The following is a 6,282-nucleotide window of genomic DNA, read 5'->3' as shown; positions in this document are numbered from 1 at the left end:
GCCCCTATAAAATATCTGCTTATAATGAAGATTTTGGCTAATTTCTCAAGACTAAGCGCACTATGAGGTTCTCTCTTTCTCTCCCTCCTAATGCCTTCTCTCTAATGGCGCCTTTCTCCTTGCTTTAGCAAACTCAGGTTAGTCTAACCTGCCAGAGACCATGTTTTAGGCTGGATTTTAATTCAGGTCTTCCTGATTTCAGGCCCAAAACTCTAGTCACAATTAATTCAGCTACCAAAAGACATACGCCTCAGAAAAAGACAATAGCTGTGCCATAATGAGACAGGTGTTGAACGTTAGTGGGAAATTAGCATTACAGTATTGGAAAATCATTGTGAAGTACTAACACAAATTCATTGGTCTGGATCTATTAGCCTTTTAGATCAGTTTTCTGTTTCCAGCAGCCAAGTTTGATGGACCTGAATGTGATAAAAGATTGACAGCTATTGAAAGGGTTGATTTGAAAAATAATAAAAATTTTAAGAAGACATAAAAAAGACATGAATAGGCCATTTTAAAATGAAGAAATGCCAGTTATCAACAAGTGTGTTAAAGGATGCTCTGGGAAGGCGGGGATAGAAAAGCTAGAGGTCTAAATGAATAGAACACTGGCCCTGAAGTTCAGGAAGACTTGAGTTCAAGTTCAGTCTCAGATACTTAATACTTACTAGCTATGTGACCCTGGGCAAGTAAGTCACTTAATCCCAATTGCCTCACTAAGAATGAAAAAAAAGAAAAGAAAAGAAAAGAAAAGAAAACATGCTTCAAAGCATGATTAATGAGAAAAATGCAAATGAAAGCAACTAAGTTTCACCTCACAACCAACAAACTGGCAAAGATGATAAAATGAAAAAATGACAGTTACTCAAAAGATTGTAGGAGAAAAGCACACTAAAATACTGTTGGTGGATCTGTGGATTGGACCAATACTTTGAAAGCCATTAACTTACTAAACAAACTCTTTCACCCACAGATATCATTGATGGACATATAACCCCCAAAGAAGTTAAAGACAGAAGGAAAAGATGCTTGTATACAAAAATATTCAAGGCAGAACAGATTTGATCTAGATTCCAAGGATAATGCTGTATTCACTGTACTCAATCAATGACTGAACAAGTTATAATATATGAATGGAATGGAATATTATTGTACTTTGAGACATGACAGATAAATTTGTGAAGATTTTTATGAATTGATGTAGAGAGAAATGAGCTGAACCAACAGAATAATTTATGTAATGACCATTATGATGTAAAGGAAAACTGCTCTAAAAGACTTTATAATCATGATCAATAGAGTGATGAAGGATGACTTCCAAAGCATGAGGCTGAAGCATGCTTCTACTCTTTGGCAGAGAAGTGATGGATCAGAGATGCAGAATGACAGTTTTTCAAAAATGTCTTCTGTGTTCATTTGTGGTCATATGATCAGAGATTTAGAACTGAGAAGGATTTTAGAGGCTCAGTCAGTTCCAATTTTTACAGAAAATATCTAAGATCAGATTTGAATTTGATTACAAGGATATACTCTATTCACTATGCTCAATTAATCAATCAACCAACATTGATTAAGGATCAGTTACTATGTGCTAGGCACAGCACTAAGTTCTGGTTATACAAAAAGAAGCAAAAGTCTATCCCTGGCCTCAAGGAGCTTACAAAATCTAATTGTGGAGACAACATGCAAATATAATCAAAGCAAACTATACAGGAAAAATGGAAATAATTAATAGAGGGGAGCCACTAGAATTAAGAAAAGTTAAGGAAAACTAGAAGGTGAGATTTTAGTTTGGACTTTAAAAAAGCCAAGGAAGTTAGTACTGGAGTGGAGGAGGGAAGAGAAAGTGTTCCAAGTATGGGAGACAGCCAAGAAAATACCCAGAGCCAAAAGATGGAGTATCTTGTTAATGGAATAGCCATTCTTTGAAGGCCAGAACTGCTTTCCTCTTTGTCTTTGTTATCCTTAAGGCCTGGTACAATTGTTTGGCAAGTGGAAATTGATTAATAAATACTGGTTGAATGAATGAAGAAATATGATATGGAAGAAAGAGAAGTAAAACAGTTCAAGCTATTCACCTCTAAAATGAAGTTCAACAAAAGATCACAAGTTCATCAGTAAAAGAAAGGTGTTAGATTAAATCACCTCTAAGGCTTCTTCCATTTCTAAATCCTATCATCCTACCCATTTTTACAAGTGAAGAAATTGAGCTAGGTTGCCTAGCTTACAGAGTAGTTATGAAGATTAAATAACATAAAAGATGACAGACATGGAAAAATATAAAGGACTAAACATGTATAATAATTATCACAATGGCTAGCTTTGTTGACATTCATTAGCCAGATAAAGGTGAGCCTCAGTATCATGGTCTATAAAGTAGACAACTACTTGAAGCACTCATACCATAAAGTTGTGAAGGAAGTGCCTTAAAGTGCTATAGAAATGGTATGTTCCCTTCAGTACCAACTCTCAGGTCAGGATTCCCTAGAAAATTGGACTAAATAGTTAAAATTATAAATCCCAAATATGAGATTTTTTGTGGCTGAAAGAGGGTGAGCACAAAGTATTGTTGTTAGACCAAGCTCAGGACACAGCTTACATGCTGGGCCTTAGTTCTGGAAAACAAAAATAATTTCCTAATATCTTGATAAGGGAGAAGAGACAAACACTAGGGAAATATAAAAATAAGATAAGACATGGTTTCTGCCTTCAGATAACTCATTATCTAGTAAAGGGAATAACACTAGCACAGTTTATCATCCATACAGGTATATAGATCTCTATATGTGGGTCAGTGTCTACTCAAAACCATAAATCATCATAATAATAATTAATATGTATTAAACTTACTATGTGCCATGGACTCGCCAAGTGCTATACAATTAGTTTGATCTTTACAACAACCGTGGAAATTAATTGCTATTATCCCTATTTTACAGACAATGAAATTGAGGGATAGAAGTTGAGTTGCCCAAGGTCACACTGCTAGTAGGTGTGTCTGAGCTGAATTTGAACTCAGGTCTTTCTGAATCCAGGCCAGATAGACCTGATGTTCCTAATTGCCCTATCTACTTATCACTTTAAGATTTGTAAAATACTTTACATATATTAAATCATTAACAATCATCTACATAGAGGTTTACTTTTTTCAGGCCAACCAGAGGACACATTGGTGAAATATCCAACTTTAAAACAAATATGAAAGCAAAATAAATGAGAAAAAAAAAATCTCCCACATGAGCAGAAAAGGGGGTCACATATGAGAACCATATGCGATCACAGACCACATAGATGACTGAGACAAACTAAGCTTCCTAGGCCATGCAGGTAATAGCCAGTTAGCAATGCCTTCAGGAATTTAAAAATCTATCTCTTTGGACACCCCTAACCTACCCATTTGTGGAAATGGAAGGTCCACAGGTATTACAACTTGTGGATGTTTTCAGACATTTTCAATATATTCATCAATTGTGCTGATTTTTTTTCTCTTCTTTTGTCTTATTTTTGTCTTTAAAAATACTATATATTAAAAGAAATGAGTCTCTGGGAAGGGGAAAGTTACTGGGAATAACTATGATGATGTAAAAAAGAGAAATATTAATAAAATCTGTCTCTTTGAATGTCTCTTTTGGGGATGAGATGGCAGGAGAGGAAGGCTACTCAGTCTCTACACTTATTTTAATTGAAGTAATTGAAGAAAGGTTTTTCCCCAAACCTTAAGAAGGCTAATAAAAAAAAAAGACTTTTTATCCCACAGCTTTGCTAAATTCCTTTTGGAAGAGCCCACTGAGAAGTTGTTTCTCAGTGTAATAAACCCATTTTTTTTGCCAAAAAAAAAAAAAATTTCCCCCTTCTTTTCTACTTCTATAATGCCAGTGATCTAATCCAAATTACAGTGATTAGGTATACTCCAAACATCTAAAAGTCTCTACAATGAATTATTATTTCATGACTCTCCTTCAAACAGGCTGTTCAGATTCATTCAAGCTATATGGATCTGAATCTCTGATGCACTCTATAGGGATCTCATAAGGACTAGGCTTATTGGTCAGTAGCCCATTAGACTATATTAATTTAACAATTCCCATTTCTATAGCACTTTAAGGTTTTCAAAGCACTTTTCTCACAACTTTGTGCTATAAATATTCCAAGTAATATTCTACTTTATAGATCCCAGCTGAGGTTCCCCTTTCCCTGGCTAATGAATATTAACAAAGCTGGCCATTATAATACCTGTAATATATTATTACAAATGTTTAGCCCTTTACATTTTCCCGTGTTCCCTCATCTATTGCTATTTAATCTTTATAATAAGTCTATAAGCTAGACAACCTAGCTGAGTTTCATCCCCTACAAAAACAGGTGGGACCATGGGATTTAGATGTGAAGGAAACATTGGAGATCATCTAGGCTAACACTTTTGTTTTACTGGTGAATAGCTTGAGCTGGTTTACCTCTCCAATTCTCTTCTTTCCATATCATATTTATTCAATCAATATTTATCATTCAACTATTGTTTGCCAAACAGTTGTGCTAGGCCTTGAGTATAACTAAGACAAAGAGGAAAGCAGTTCTAGCCTTGGAAGGAAAAAAATCCCACACCCCCAGAAAACCAGATATAAAATACATGGCAAAGAGATACAAAGTAATTCCAGGGGACACTAACTGCTGGTAGGGGAGGGAATCAGAGAGACCTTTGGTTTGAGATAGCTTTAGAGCTCAACTCTGGAAAAAGCTAGGGATTCTTAAACCGAAGAAATGAGGGAGGGAATCCATTCCAGGCACAGGGAACAGCAGCCTGTGCAAAGAAAGACACAAAGAGACAGCGCTACATTTTCGGGGTCAGCAAGTTAGCAAATAGCTCCTTTTGGCTGGAAAGTGTAGTGAGAAGCAAGAATGATGCGCCAATGTTGAGGATTAAGCCGGCGTGATTTCCCCTTAGAGAGGGCCCTTGGGGAAATCGGAGTGAAATGTGCCTGTGACATTACGTGTGTATGTGTGTAAGAGAAAGACAAGGAGAGACAGAAAGATAGGCAGAGACAGAGACCGAGAGAGTATTCGTGTGGGACAGAGAGACTCAGAGATAGAGAAGCAGACAGAGGCAGACTCTACTCGGCCTTCGTCTGCGTGAGCCCGTGTGACAGAGAAGCAAAGGGACAGAGCTCGAAAGAGACTCAGAATCTGAGAGCGCGCGTGTGCGGGTGAGAAAAAGACAGAGACGGGCAGAAACAGAGAAACGGACACATTCTGGGGGCTTGTGACAGAGACAGAGACGGAGACAAGCTGCATGTGTGTGCGCGTGCGTGTGACAGCGAGAGACAAAGAGACAGAGTGGCAGAAAGAGAGACAGTGACGCTGAGTGCTTGTGACAGTCAGACAGAGATCAAGACCGAGACAGAGAGGTAGAGACGGACAAAGGCACGGGGAGACACACTCAAAGACACAGACGTGTGTGTGTGCGCGCGCGCGTGTGCTTGCGCGTGCGCGTGGGGCGGAGGCGGGAGGTGGCTCGGTCAGCCGGTCTGCGCTTCTCCTTGGGCCACCTGACCACTGCAGGTCACCGGGAGGGGTGGGGCGGGGCGGGGCCGAACGGCCTATGACTGAGCCCTGCCTCCTCCCCTGCCAGACCGTGGCCATCTGCCCCAGGTACCGAAAACTCTCTGGGAAAGCGGAACGAGCCGCCTGTGGCCATCTGCTGCTCTCCCTCCGCCATTTACTCCTCCCCTCTTCTCTCGCACCTCCCAAGAGCAGATGGCTCTTGCCTCCTCCTTCCCTAAGGCAAATCAAAGAGGTGGGGTGAGGGAGGTGGGGGAAACGGGCTTCTGGAGAGATCTGGAGAGCCAGTGCATCGGAGATCAGAGAATCTAGGGTGCCTGACTTAATTAATTTCATTTCGCGTTCCCTCCCCTCCCCCCCAGCTCCCTGGAGCATGCAGGAAAACCCTCTCGGAGCCGGGGAGGTAGGTGAGGCGGTCGCCTCCCAACACACCCTCCCCTAGAGCTCTCGGGCGGGAGAGGGGAAGGGGAGGGTCCGCGGCGGCCATAGGACCTCCGGGCCTACAAAAGGAGCGGCTCAGTCCCCCTCCTCCGCCCGTCCCGCCCCCTTCTCCCCTGCTGTGGATTGTACCTTGGGGAGGGTGTGAGAAAGGAAAGAGAATAGGGGAGCTGAGAGAGAAGGACCCAGGCTGGGCTAAACGGAGATCCAGCAGTCCGGACCGGAGTGGGGGAGTGTCCCTGCCGGTGTGTCCCTTAAGAAGGCCTGGAGGGGAAAAGGGGGCGGAGG

The sequence above is a fragment of the Antechinus flavipes genome, chromosome 2 (genome assembly GCF_016432865.1).
Source record: "Antechinus flavipes isolate AdamAnt ecotype Samford, QLD, Australia chromosome 2, AdamAnt_v2, whole genome shotgun sequence".
In the NCBI taxonomy this organism is placed as follows: domain Eukaryota; kingdom Metazoa; phylum Chordata; class Mammalia; order Dasyuromorphia; family Dasyuridae; genus Antechinus; species Antechinus flavipes.
The sequence above is the reverse complement of the archived record's forward strand: the minus strand, read 5'-3'. Positions refer to the sequence as shown.